Raw genomic sequence first — 13,950 nt, forward strand, 5'->3', positions numbered from 1 at the left:
GGCAGGGAGAGGAGCAGGGCTGTTGCAGGGGCTGAGCTGATGCTGAGGTTGATGTTGACGGAGGGGGGAGAACCGGTCTCCTGGGAGGCGTGGGGGGAAGAGGGTGCCGATGCCACAGAGAAGCAGAACTGCAGCAGTGTCTCTGTGCAGGGCTGAGCTGCTGATGGCTGTCATGCACGGTAAGGTGGCTCGGGAAGGATGTGGCCATGCTGGGGAAGGAATGGGATGCAGACTTGATGCTCTAGAGCAGGGGAGGGAAGGAGGGACCTGCAGAGGTTCCCCAGCAAGGGGACTCTCAGCAGCGGCTCCGTAACTGGCCTGGCATTGTTTAGCTCCAGTGGCAGGCGCTTGTCGCTCAGCTGACTGGTGGGAGGCCAGATGTGAGGGCTGATCCTATCCAGCTCCTGGTGCTTGGGATCACTGGCTGGCTGGGCACACACAGCCCCAGCAGCAGCTGCCACGTGGGCCTCTGCACCCTGGGTTAGTCTGGTCAGCATCTCCTAATCAGGACCAGCGCTTGGATGGCTCTCTAGTCTTCAAAGTAGGCAAGTTCGGGAGGTATGTGTGTGTTTGGGGGTGGGGGTGGTTCTTGGCTTCATCTTTCCCTGTCGTACTCTATCCACTGACCCAGGATAGCCACGGCTGGGCAGAGACAAATATCTGGGCTCCCTGTTCCATTAGCCGGAAGAGGAATGGCCTCTCTTTCCTTCTTACAAAAAATACCCACTACTAGCCTGCGTGATGCCAAGATTCTGGGTTTCCTCAGAACCTTAAAGAATAAAGCCTGTGTAATGTCTGCTTCTCCACCCTGACATGCACATAACTGTCTCAGCTTCAACAGTGAAATTAGAGAGATCCATTTTCACTTCCCTTTCAAGTCCTTGCTGGTTCTCTTCTGTGCTCACCTAAATACTGAGCTGCATGCTGCTGGGGGAGACGGACTCTCGGTATTTCTGTCAGATTTAAGTAAGTCTTTGCATTCTTTCCACTGGTTTAAAATTTTATGAAAGGGTTGGTTGGTTGGTTGGGGGGGGGTTTCTTTGTTTTTACTCTTTTTACTTTACCTGGTTGGTCAGTTCTGACCTAACGGCATCCCTTTAAACAGCTGAAGGAGCTGCAGGCAGAAAGTGACTTTCAAGATGGTAGGTAAAAATTGCTGAGCCTGTTGGTTTGTGGGGTTTTTATACATCCAGAGAATAGGAAAGGCAAACATAACTCTGGGCTCTGTGTGGACCTGAAATTAGATCTCTCTCATTACTTTGTTCTGTAGATGGAACTACTGCCCTAGGCTCTTGGTTGCACTGCTTCACAGCTTCTCACCACCGTCGCACGCTCTGTCAGGGGGGTTATGTCTCCCAGGAATTTAGCAAGCAGTCAGGACGTGCTAGTACCCCGACGTGACCGGCTGGTGCAGCATTGCTGTTCTGTGATGCGAGTAAGGGGACACAGTCCTTTCTTTTGCTCCCTGCAGCCGCAGGTTTAGAATCCTATAAAATGAGGGTTGAAGGGACCTCTGGAGGTCACATCTAATCCAACCCCCTGCTCAGAGCAGAATCAGCCCCAACTACATCATCCCAGCCAGGGCTTTGTTGAGCCAGGCCTTAAAAACCTCCAAGGATTGAGATTTTGCCACCTCTTAGGTAACCTGTTCCAGCGCTTCACCACCCTCCTAGTGAGAGAGTTTTTCCCAGTATTCAACCTCAACCTCCCTTGCTGCAACTGGAGCCCATTGCTCCTTGTTCTGTCTCCTGCCCCCACTGAGAACAGGCTAGCTCCAGCCTCTTTGCAACCCCCTGCAGGGAGTTAAAGGCCACTATCAGATCCCCTCAGTTTATCTGAATGGCTCCTGTTTTTATTCAACTCTTCAACCATGAAGTTCTTGTGACACCTTCATCTGTAGCTTCTGTGTATTTCTTTTGGCTTTTTTGATCAATGGGAGTAATAGCAATGCCTGGGCTCCTGTGGGATTGTGAGGGGAAGCATGTGACAGTCTGTGCTATGCCCAGGCACTTTTCTCTGCTTTCTTGCTTGTTTCTTTTCAAGCTAGTGAAGTTGAGAGATGCAGAGAGGGCTTTCACATCTGCCTCGGATGGATCTGCAAGAGGCTGGTATTTAATGTGTGATGGAAGTTTCCAGGTTTCACCTTTACTGACAAAACGATGTCCATTTATTTCCTAGCCTGGGAGAGCAACGAGTGAGAACTGGGGCTTGGTCTCTCTGGGCTCTTCCTGTCTAGACTTGCAGTAACTGCAGGAGGTGGCTTAAGTGTTTAGCTGAGTATCCTATGCTGAGATAGGAGCAACAGCCTGAGGCAAGGACTGTGTGAGTAGGCTTGGGCTGCATGGCAACCAGGAATAGCCAAGTATGGCAGTAGTCTGCCCAGATGTGTAGGTGGGTGGTGAATTTACTAGTGGTCAAAAGTGCTAGATTAACTGTTCCAGTGAGTTTGTGCTCTTCTTACCACAGAGCATTGTGTAGGGCTGCGGGTGAGGAGCAGCCCTGTGCTTGATGTGGAAAGAGTGCATCTGAGAGATGGGCAGTTTGTTTCCCAGGTCTGTTCTGTCCTGGGCTTTTTGCTGGGACTATAAGCAAGCCAGGGAGGAGGATTTTTTTAGGCACTCCTGCTAGTTATAAACCCAGTCTATCTGGAGCGGAGCAGAGCCCTGCCAAGCTCCTTTCACATTGGGTAGGCTGAGGTCTGAGAGTGTTTCTCCTCTTGACTTGTAGAGGACCTAGCACAATCCCCATTTGAGCCTTTGCTACCTTAATATGAGCACTTCTCCCCAGCTGGCTGCATTTCTGCCAGCCGGTATCCCAGGGGTGCAGCTCTACTCATCTAGCCATCGTGGGTCTGAAAAGTGTTGCAACATAGCTCTGAGAGTCTCTTGTCCAATCTGGGAATGCAGCTTTTACCCAATGTTTCAAAGAATTTGGGGGGGGGGGAGCCGGCATGGTGCGGGCACTAAGTTGTGCATTTGACGGCCCAAAGATGACAAGTTTGAGGCTGCCGTAGAAGTGCTTATGGTGTGGCTGTATCAGATTCCAGTGAATCTGCAAATTCTGCTAAATACCTGGTCGCAAGCACACAAAAAAGGAAAGGAAGGAGTTCAGGGCATTGGGCTTGGCTTGGCTTTGTTTTCAGCCTGGTTCTGCATCGTGCCTTAAGTGGCATTTGTACACAGTGCATCCTTCCTGTCGTAACTAGCAGGCAGAGTTCATTAGAGCTGCTATTTCGAGGAAACTTGGGAGGATTCCTTTTGGCTGGCAAGCAGTGGAAGGAGAGAACATAATTACGAGCAATTCACGTGCACGGATAGCTAAGAAAGATATTCATCTGAAAAGCACCGGTACTTGGAACTTAAAGCACAGTAGTCAAGGCTGTTTACACAAGTATCTGTGGCCTCTCTTCTCCTTCAGTTGACAGGTGATCAAACTAATGCAGAGTTCTTTTCAGACTCTTTGTTTTATGACAGTAAAGTGCTGCTTGCTTTTGCCAAGTTCAGGCTGGCTGCTGCTCCAATAAAATGCATTTAAAACATTTTTGGACTTGAAAAATCCTCTTGGTTCTTTCACCAAGTTAGCTCATCAGGAGAGACAGGTGGTTTGGTCTGAAGATGTCACAGTTTCTGTGAGCTCCATGTTTTCTTTTTTTGGAAATTAACCAAAACACAGCAACAAACTTGGGTAGGAGTTCAAGATGCTGAACACCTTATAACCCATAAGTTCCGGTTTAGCAAACACTTAAGCATGTGCTTAATTCTACGACGAGGAGTCGCATTAGATCAGTGGGATTGTTGATGTGACTAAATGCCTGGCTGTACAGAGGGCTGAGGTATCTGGATGCAGGCTTTGATTACAGGCTGCTTTTGTGAATGCTTCATAGTATTGTATTGCCTGTGGCTTTCCTTGAAGCAAAAACTCCAACATTTTTGCCCATAAGATTCTTGATGTTTTTGTAAAGATATAATATTTTTTGTTACTTCTCTGGGAATCTGCTGGTCAGTTCTCCGGCATTTACAATTTCTATAAACTCCCACCTGATCTGACTTTCAGACTCTTCCTTTATGCTCTACCCATGCAATGGAACATGACAAGAGCCTCTGCAGTCAACAAAAAGCATTTGAGAACAGCTCTCCCTGGCTAATGCAGTCTTACGGGCTCAGTGGAGAAGCAGTGGCAGAGCGCAGTTGGCAGGGCTCAGGTGGCCTCTGTCACCGTTCTGTCTTATCTGGGCCACAGCGACTGTAGTGCAGTGAAGGACGGTTTCCTTGGAAAGTCTGTTATCAATGCGGTCTCTATACACTACTTCTATTTCTGTGGGGAGAGGTAATGTGTGGTCAATGCCACCATTGTTACAGGTGATGTTTCATCAGCTTGTTCTTGGCACGAATGTGACCTTTTATCACAAAGTGAACTCGTGACTCTTCACTTCCTGGTAAAACATACCAGCTGTTTCCCATTGTTCTCAGGTAAATTTTTAAGTGGCGAGTATAATATTGCAGGCTTTTATTTGCTATTAGGTATTACAGGTCAGGGACCTGTTCAGATGGACAAAACCAGAGTCCAGAAATAAGCGTGAATCAGTCTTTGCACTTATTGAATGTGTTTCAAGCCAGGGTCTTGAAATATGTTACAAACATTGGTGAGCCTAACCTTTACAACTCACCTCTACGCTAACATAGGGGACTGTCTTTTGGGTGTGTGTAGAGTGAGTGCACAGCATTATGGTGCCCACATCATTTAGCAGGTCTCTTGGTGCTGCCTGAGGTACAGAGAGGGGAAGTGACTTGCCTGTGGTCAAAGAGGTGAACATCCTTTGCAGGGCTAAACATACTTGTTAGAGCCAGCCCTGGGCTTTAACCACTAGGTTGTCATTTCTTTCAATGAGGGGAGCCTTAGCTATCACTGCACGGAGTACAGGAGCTCATGCCATTATTGGAAGTCGGGTTTCTGAGTGTGCTGTGGAGGTGCTGTAGACAAACCCTTAGCCTGTCAGCTTTCTGTCCTAGCTTATTGCTAGTCTGGCAGCACTGGAGCTTGGACTCCTGCTTATCTCCAGGCCAGGTCTGGGATCAGCAGCAGCAGTCCAGGCTGTCATGATACCACCACAACTTTGGTCTCATGCTGGGATGGGTTCGAGTCCTCCTTGAATCCTTGGCATCACTGTGAATGCTGCCAAAAGGGGCCAGGTAGTGGTGGGAGTGAAAGCATCCAACAAACACAGCACTCTCTGCTGTCTTTCTGACACTTGTTCTTTAGACAGAAATCAAGAAATGAAAAACTGCCTAGAAGCTCAAGGTTGTGAAGGGAGAGGTAGGTAGTTCTGCTAGTGAAGACTGTGAAGCGAGAGCAAAGTGAGCTGATGGGGCAATGTGCTTGGCTTTCACTTCTGGGGCCAGCATTTAAATCCTGGCTGAATTAAGTGCAGGATTTATGGAGTCCCTGATTGCTCTCATTTTACAGACCCTAAAAAAGCACAGGACCAGAACAGCAGGGCTGCTGTAGCTAGAATTAAATCATTGTCTGTGTGTTGTGTGTCTGACTTGATTTTCCTCCTGGTCTTGTCTCTCAGGGCGGGAGGTGTAACCTTGGCTTGTACAGTGCCTAGCACTTCCAACAAAGAGCAGGAGCCGGGTGGGAGAAGAGACACCACAGAAGTTTCCATCGGTCAGGATTGAATGTGTGGGAGGGAACCGACTGGCTCTCAGTGGTACTGTTACTGTCTACACTTATTGAGCACCATGTTAAGAAACATGTGAAGCTAGAATAAACTAAGCCTTGTAGAGAAACTCCGTTTAATGAGTCAGAAAAGCGTCTTGGGGGAGGCAAGTGTAAATTAATAACATCAGCCCTTCCCTCCCAGATCCCTTCATCAGCACCTAAGCTCAGGACAGTTGGGCTAAAGATGAGGCAGGTGCACGCTCCCTTGAAGTGCTCAAGTGCTAGCTAACATGAAGGCAACTCTGTTGGGGCGCACCTCGGATATCACCAGCTGCAAATACAGCTCCGAGTGTTTGTAAGTGCATGTAGAAAGCTTTTCTTTTCCACGGCGCCAGCTCCGTTCTCAGCTTGTTGGCTTCATAACCTCTGCAGTGCCTATAAACTCTAACCACGTTCTGATCCTTTAAAACCCATGTACCCAGGGCTGCAGTTTTCCCAGTAGACACGTACGTTCTGAATGTTTGGGGGATGAATTGTCGCCCTTCGATGCTGCAGGTTTGGTTTTGTGTGCTCTAATGCTGGAGAATGCTCAGCTACCATGTTGACTGGTGCAGCATCATAAGGAAATACATTTCAAAAGAGCCGTTTCCTTGCTGTCATCAAATATTGGGTAGTTATTCTGCATGCTGTCGGTCAGTGCCATGTTCTGCTCCTGACCTGGCTGCATTTCAGTGCCTTGGAAAGTAATTTTTGTATGTGAGAGAGAGACAGTGCAATAGCGTGCGAGTATCCTCGCTCTCACTTCCATCCCGCTTTATTGAACCATGTAGATTTTGAATGAGTGTTACACATAACTCCTTAATTTTAATATTATCCATACTGGATGTGCCGCGGATTCTCTCTGATGATCTTACTGCAGTGGGTAAGGTTTATATATGGAGAGCAGCCAATGGGCAAATTATATGCCAATAAATCCTTTCTCTATCCAGGGCTGTCCTGCTTCTCGTGGATTTTGCGTGTGTGGTTTTTAAACAAGGTGGCGTATTGGAATACTTGAAAGAGCCTTTGAACCAACACCAGAATGTGCCAATGTTTGACATATGTGCAGCTTCTGGGATGATGAGGCATTGGCAAGAACAGAGAGCCAAAGAGATGTATTTTCCTACTCAAAGTAATTTCTTCCAGTCAAGCGCTTGCACTTTTTTTGCAGCTGATTCAGTTTCTATCCTCCTCCTCAGATTCCCCATATGCTTATTAAAGGAAAAACAGACTGCATTATCATTAGAGATCTTCCACATTCCCGTATGATTAGCTCTTCTCAAAATGCAACTGGCCTGTGGAATATTGCTGTGTGGGTGGCTAGCTCTGTATGTGTGAGAGAGAGAGAGAGAGAGAGATGGCTGGCCTAACTTTCTGTCTAGTGTGGACATTGCTTCATTTAAGACTGCTTTTGTTACCCCCATTCCCAGCCTCCAATGCTTTCAGAAAACTGCTAACAAGGAAATCTCTTGGATTTTTCTCTCATGACACTGCCTCATTCAAGTGACATGGTCCTTCCCCCAAAGAGGGGTGTACGGAGGATGACCTTTCACCAGTTCACAGAGCCACAGGAAGCCTGCTTGCATTAATCAGCCTTGATATGTTTATCTTTCTCAAGTCAATTAACTCTGGTTCCCTGGCCACTCTGCTCTGAAGTGTCACAGATACTTTGTATCTTAATTTCACTCTCTCAGGGGATTTGCCCTGAAAAGTTCACCTCTTCGGGGCTTTAGGCAGCCACCATGGTTTTTTTGGGGAGGAGTCAGAAAGGGAGATTGTAATGTGAATATGAAGAATTACGGGTGAGGCCGTATTAACTTTGTACGGCGGATGAATGTTGCGTGCTCCCTGGCTGCTGAAGAGGTAGGTCTGAGCACAGAGCGCTTTCAGAGCCCCGCTTTTTAGTGCTGTAAAATGCTGGCAGGTGCCAGACACACACGTGAAGCAGCTCAGAGTTGTTTTTTTTAAATGCCCAGTGGTAAAAAACTTGCATCATCAGCATTAACCTCAGACAGCTCTGCATTTCCTCTGCCTGATCTGTCAGGAGTGGACTCTCTTCCCCAGCGCAGGGTTTAGCGTACGGGGCTTCAGGCACAGCTCTTCTGTGGGTTTACTCTGGTCAGCAGCCCCCGGGGCAGGGGAGAGGGAGCTCCCCTCGCTCCCTGTCTTTTGTAATCAAATTGCTCTTTCTCTCTTTGATAGACTGCTCAGTGCACGTCCTTTCACAGCATCTGATGAAGTGAGCTCGGGCTCACGCAAGCTTATGCAATACTGATTCAGTTAACCATGTTAGTCTGAAGCTGGGCAGAAGGCAGGGTAGAGATGCACCCTGTAGACTAACTGCCTCCCTCTGCTCAGGGAGCACCAGCCACACTACTCAGCCATACATCCCTTCCCGCTGCTTAAATATTTCATAGATTTCATAGACATCAGGGCTGGAAGGGACCTCGGAAGATCATCGAGTCCAGCCCCCCGCCCAAAGGGCAGGAAGTCAGCTGGGGTCATAGGATCCCAGCAAGATAAGCATCCAGTTTCATCTTGAAGGTGTTCAATGAAGGCGCTTGAACCACCTCCGGTGGCAGGCTGTTCCAGACCTTGGGGGCTCGGACAGTAAAGAAGTTCTTCCTTATGTCCAGCCTGAAACGATCTTGAAGTAGTTTGTGACCATTCGACCTCGTCATCCCTTGGGGCGCTCTGGTGAACAAACGTTCCCCCAGATGCTGGTGGTCCCCCCTGATAAACGTGTAGGTGGCCATCAGATCACCCCTGAGCCTGCGCTTTTTCAGGCTAAAGAGCCCCAGGGCTCTCAGCCTGTCATCGTAGGGTCTGCTTCCCTGACCTCTGATCATGCACGTGGCTCTTCTCTGGACTCTCTCAAGCTTCTCCACATCCTTTTTGAATTGTGGAGCCCAAAACTGGACACAGTACTCCAGCTGCGGCCTCACTAAGGCCGAGTACAGGGGGAGAATGACGTCCCGGGATTTGCTTGAGAGCAAAAATAAAAATGTTTGTGCACTCCCTGCTCCTCCATTGCAGAAATCTATTTTAATCCGTTTTTAAAAACACACTTATTCTCTAAAGCAATTGGCTCCAAAATGTGGTACCTCTACTTTTGCTATTTACACACTCTCCTTTTTCATCCCTAAAGCTATTTCTTTCGGATTTGGGGGTTCCCAGTTCCTGTCATCTTGCTTTAGTTCAATCTATTCTAGATGGAGCTTTACCTGACGATTGCCTAAAAACGAGGCGCTGAACGCCGCTGCTTAGCGGCGTTCCTGTCAGAGAGTGCATTTTGCACGGGTTCTGTGATTTGGATTGACATACCACTTGTTTCTGTATAAATATGAACTCGCCATTTTCTCAACCTCCTGAAACCCTCAATATTTTGGATCTTGGAAATGGCCCGTCTCCTTATATGGTACTGGAGCAGCCGCTAAAGTTAGAGAGAGAGTTTTGCTAAAAGCTCTTTCCATTCTGGTGTTAGAAAGGAAAAAGGAGAATTGGCAATTGGGAAATTCAAGTGCAACTGCTTTCTCCGCTTGGTTCAGTAGAGGCAGAGTTGCTTGCTGGCATTCAGAACTCACTCTCTATTCTCCAAATAGTTTTGAAAAATAACAGGGTTCAGAAGGATGCCAAGGTGGGCTAAGTGGAGAAACGTGAATGTAGTGGGTAGGGTGCGTGAGAAAGTCTGTTACTAGAAATGGATTTACCCTGATCTTGCAAGCTGCTCTGCAAGGGGGGATTCCTGCCCTGCAGGAAATCAATGGGGTCTGTGGGATGGAAGGGACAACCCAGCTTTTGGCATATTTTCCATACTCTATGGACCCCTGGATTTGCAGTTTAGTACATCTACACAAACAGCCATCTATCTTATTCTCATCCTTCTAGAACCACATGAAGGCTGTCACTCCAGCTCATATGTTATTCAGAGTTAATTCAGTGTCTGCAATTTTAGTCACTATATATGGATAACTATAGGAAGCTGAGTGGGGCTCACTCCGCTACATACTGTACAAATGTTGTCAGACACAGTCTATTATGTCCAAGTATTGTGTCCACATTTTGCAATAGTTTTAAAAAAAGCAGGCAGTAGTTTCCTATTCTTTTGGGCTCACAGCATGTTGTCTGCTGCAAATCTCTATTCACGTTCTTACAGGATAACACAGTGGTGTCACATTCATCATTAAATGAATTAACCGTTAACCCTATATTTACACTCCTGCTATAAACAGAAGCTTAATTTGCTGCACTGACAGTCGGTTGCGTGCCATTTGTATCTTTTCTGTGCTATTTGGTATTTATATAGCACTCAAAAGTCACTAAATGCTTTACATATTAAAAAATACAAGTCCCCATCTGGAAGGGTTTTCCACCTTATAGCTCAATTCTGTATATTCGTGTACTTCTCATAGGCGTTCTGGAAACAGAGGTCTTGCTGAATTAGTTCTTAGGCAGCATTACATATATAGATAATTCCTAATTATGCTATATAACACCAACACCAAGCCCCTCTTTTCAACCATCACAGAATGAAAAGGAGCATTCCTACTTCGGCAGATGACAAAACAAAGCAGAGCAAAACAAATACACATTTTCCAGGGCAGATTTCACAATTGCAGTATTCCAGCTGAGCAACAGCTGGTTGGAAGAACAAAGCTGAATTCTTTTAGGGTATTCATTCGTGACATTCCCAAAAAGGAAGCAAGACAGATGAGGGAGAGATACAGCTCTTTACAGTACCTTGGCTCATCTTCAAGTGGCACTCCACTCTGCATCGGAAAAGAATTGCACCTTGTGTGCAAGAACAAGTGCGATCTTCTTTAGTAATGCTAGGAACCCACCATGCTCAGAGCTGTATCGGAGAGAGAACCAGGATGCTCTGCGTTCAGGCCCAAAGATTTGCCTGTGTCAGCAGTGGGTCACGCTGGACTTTTCTATGGGGCTATTCAAACCTTCCTGGCTGTGGCCTAGCAAGCTGCTGAGGTCATGCAGGCCTGATCCACCTTTGCTGACAGGCAGAAAACACAGACACTCATCACTCTGACTGTAGCACTGCCCAGTGTAGGAGGGTAGCAAAGCCGTCCTTGAGAGAGTGGAAAACAGCACAACTTTGAATACACACTGCTACCCTCTCTTTTGCCTTTGCCCCTGCCTTGGTATAACAAAGAACATTTAAAAAAACCCTTACATTACCATATGCAATTTAAAAAAATCTTGTAGCACTCTTAATTCTCAGTTATTTTTCATGTATGCACTCTTACGTAGTCCTGATTCATTATTGCTTTTGCTTACATTTCTCCACTTCCTTGTTGGCTGCTTATTTAGAAATGCTAAAAATAATAAACGATACGGGTAGGACAGCTTAGCTTTCTCTCAATCTCTGTGTTAATTCTGGCTGTCGTGCGGAGACAGATTCTTTAGTAACTACAGTAATTCACCTGATACTTGACCTGTTGCTTTGATTACCAAAGATATAAATCTAAGCTATCTGAGCATTTACTGTATGTATCACCTGGGGAAGTGCCAGAAAGCAGGAATGAAATATTGGCTCAGACTTAAGGAAACTGTTATGCTAAGGGTAAAGTTTCAAGAGAACCGAGCATTTACTGTACATACTATAAGGGAACAACAGGTCCTGGATGAGACGTGATGAATTGTTATGCTCGCCTCAGCCTGGCTAGAGGCACTCTCTAGTGGTACAGTTCCAGTCTCATGAAAACACTCTAAAAGACTAATTGGACTAATCAGAATAGGAAAGATCTGGTGTACTACGTTATAACAAATCCTCCGAAATGTGTATACTGTTGCCCACACAGGAATTGCCATAACCTTTTAAAAATTCAACATTTAAATGGCACGAACAATACAGAGTGAGCAATCTTTAAAAATGTACATGGATCTGAAAGGACGAACAAAAAAAATCATCTCCACACCCCACCTGTGAAGCATCTTGTTGTGAAAGAGATAAAAGATAATCAAAGGTGGGTGGAAAATAATTCCCAGGAGGATGAAAGAACAACAAAAGAGTAAGACTGACACAAAGGCAATTTCCCAATCCTCCTGCATCTATGATGTTGGTGTCAAAACTGGTTATTAATCTAAAACATGATTCAAGTCCCAGTGAACAAGAGGGTCTACCAGCTTATTCCTCCCTCTCCGGTACAAGTTACACGACTCCGTTTTCATGCAAGTGCACTGAACTCCCCCGCCCCCATCACCTCTGCTCACGCACGCTCAAAAAAGAAGAGCCAGGGGCTTCGTCTGCGTGGAGCCCGGAACCAGGGGCTCCGTCTGGGTGGCCGTCTCTGAGGTGCCAGAGGGGGGGGGCCGCAGGTCCTAGGATAAATATACAGGTCCTAGGATAAATTCCCTCTGCCTTTGCCATGTACCTTTGCAAAGGACTGGAGACAATTTTCAGTAGGCAGAGAGCAAGCTGGGTGTCTGGTGAGCTCAAGCCCCCAGTGTGGTGGCATACGCGCCCGGGTCTGGGTTTCAATACTCTTGATGCTGTTCCAGGCAATGGAGAGTGACCAGCTAGTGCGCACGCACTCCAGTGCTAGAAGGTCCCTCCTGCACTCTGGCCTTTGCGATGGTCCACACTGAGGGCAGAAATGCTTTCCACTTCTTGCACAGATGGATCAGCTCCATTCCACGAATGACAGGTGCCAAGGGGCATCCTTTTTTGGTGTGGTTTCTAGAGGGAGCAGGGTGAGGGTCCTGGGCCCAGCACTTTGGGAACGTTCCTGATTAATGGGAAGTTATTTATATCCACCAGCTGGCCTGGCCTCCAAAGGGCTCTAGCACATGGCAGCCAGCCTTTAGGAGCTGGCTGTTTTTTGTTTTGTTTGGATTTTTGCTGCCCTCCCGGGAATGCACTAGAATGAGCTTGTGCAGTGCTAACAGACTCGACTCCTGGGTCACTCGCTAGTGCGTCCCACTGCTTTTGTCCCGTGGACTTGCTGCACCCAGCATACAACCCAGAGCTGGCTCCCGCAGTGGTGTTGCCAACAATTTCAGTGACAGCAGGATTAAACCCTCTTGGGGGTTCTCCTCTTTCAAGAAGCTGAACATCCCTAGCAAAGCCTCTGGCAGTTGACAGCTCATAGCCCTTTGTGGGATTGGAGCCCTGGCTCTGGCTTCCAGGCTTTGTCCTCATGTGTTGTGGACGCAGTTCTGTTTCTGTGCTTTGTTTGTCGTCTTGTGCTCGAAATTTTGTTTGCACAAAAATGAAGTTTTGTGGTTAAAGGGAAAAATAGGCCTCTCACCCGCCTCTGCAGAGCAGCCTCTGGATCCACCATACATTGGAGCAGCCCAGTTTACTGCTTTGCTGTCTTCCATGTGGGCTTTAAAATATATATTTTTTTAATTTTCAGGGGCATCTTTGCCCAGTTCCCTCCCACCCATCAGCTGTTGCACCATATGCATCCATGGTCCCATCACACCTCAGTGCCCCAATATGAATGTAGCAGCTGCTAAAGCTGGTGTCCTCCTGGCTCCAGCTCTATGAACCAAGGCCCAGAAACTCATTGACAAAGTAGAGTGATCAGTGCAACTTTGCTCTGAGCCAAACAGCCGTGTCCTACTGAGCACTCGTGAATAATGGACTCCCTGTTGGACAGGGGGAAAAACCGTTCTATGTTTCTAGAGTATTAAGTGTTTCATTTTTTGAATAGCAAGGCACAATCCAGGAATATATTTAGTAGGGGGGAAATTATAGCACAGCTTAAATAGCTTAACCTTTCTGCTATCAATTGGTCGTATTTATATCTTTCACAGTATTTTAATTTCTTTTTCTTATTAGTCCTTTAACCTGCAAGCAATAAATTGTAACGTGCCAAATAAAGCAGCATTTTTTGTCAATGGGCTATTCCAGCTTTAGAGAAAATGATCTATTTTATGCAAATGTTCTGTGTCTAAAATGGCAATTATGCAGTTATAAAGACTTTGGGAGAGTGTGCTTGTTTTTTGTATCTGACATGTAATTTCTACTATATTGATTCAGAACAGCTCTGCCAGAGGGCACAACATAATGGAAATTTTAATTTTAGATGAGATCTAATTTTAAGCAGCCGCCTTAGTGAGGTGTGGGAACAACATGGCAATAAATAAATAAATAAACTAAACATTGTTCCTGGGTTTTTTTGTACTGGTGGCAACTTGTCAACCTAGAAATTAAAAATAAAATTGTGTTGCAGTGCGGAAAGCAATAATTTTTCTGCCTGCGTGTTTTGGTCCTGCTAAACTAGAACT

The 13,950-nt window shown here is 46.5% G+C and overlaps 1 protein-coding gene across 3 annotated transcripts in view; it reads left to right on the forward strand.

The window, feature by feature from the left end:
- The first annotated feature begins 86 nt into the window (after positions 1–86).
- CAMKK2 (calcium/calmodulin dependent protein kinase kinase 2) overlaps positions 87–13,950 on the forward strand; it is a 40,047-nt gene continuing 26,183 nt past the window's right edge. For all 3 annotated transcript variants that reach the window (XR_003093129.1, XM_014518538.2, XM_006015266.3), the window contains exon 1: positions 87–179. The gene's annotated coding sequence lies outside the window, so the exon portion shown is untranslated. The remainder of the gene's footprint in view (positions 180–13,950) is intronic.

This window comes from Alligator sinensis, unplaced genomic scaffold (genome assembly GCF_000455745.1).
Source record: "Alligator sinensis unplaced genomic scaffold, ASM45574v1 scaffold628_2, whole genome shotgun sequence".
Taxonomy (NCBI): Eukaryota; Metazoa; Chordata; order Crocodylia; family Alligatoridae; genus Alligator; species Alligator sinensis.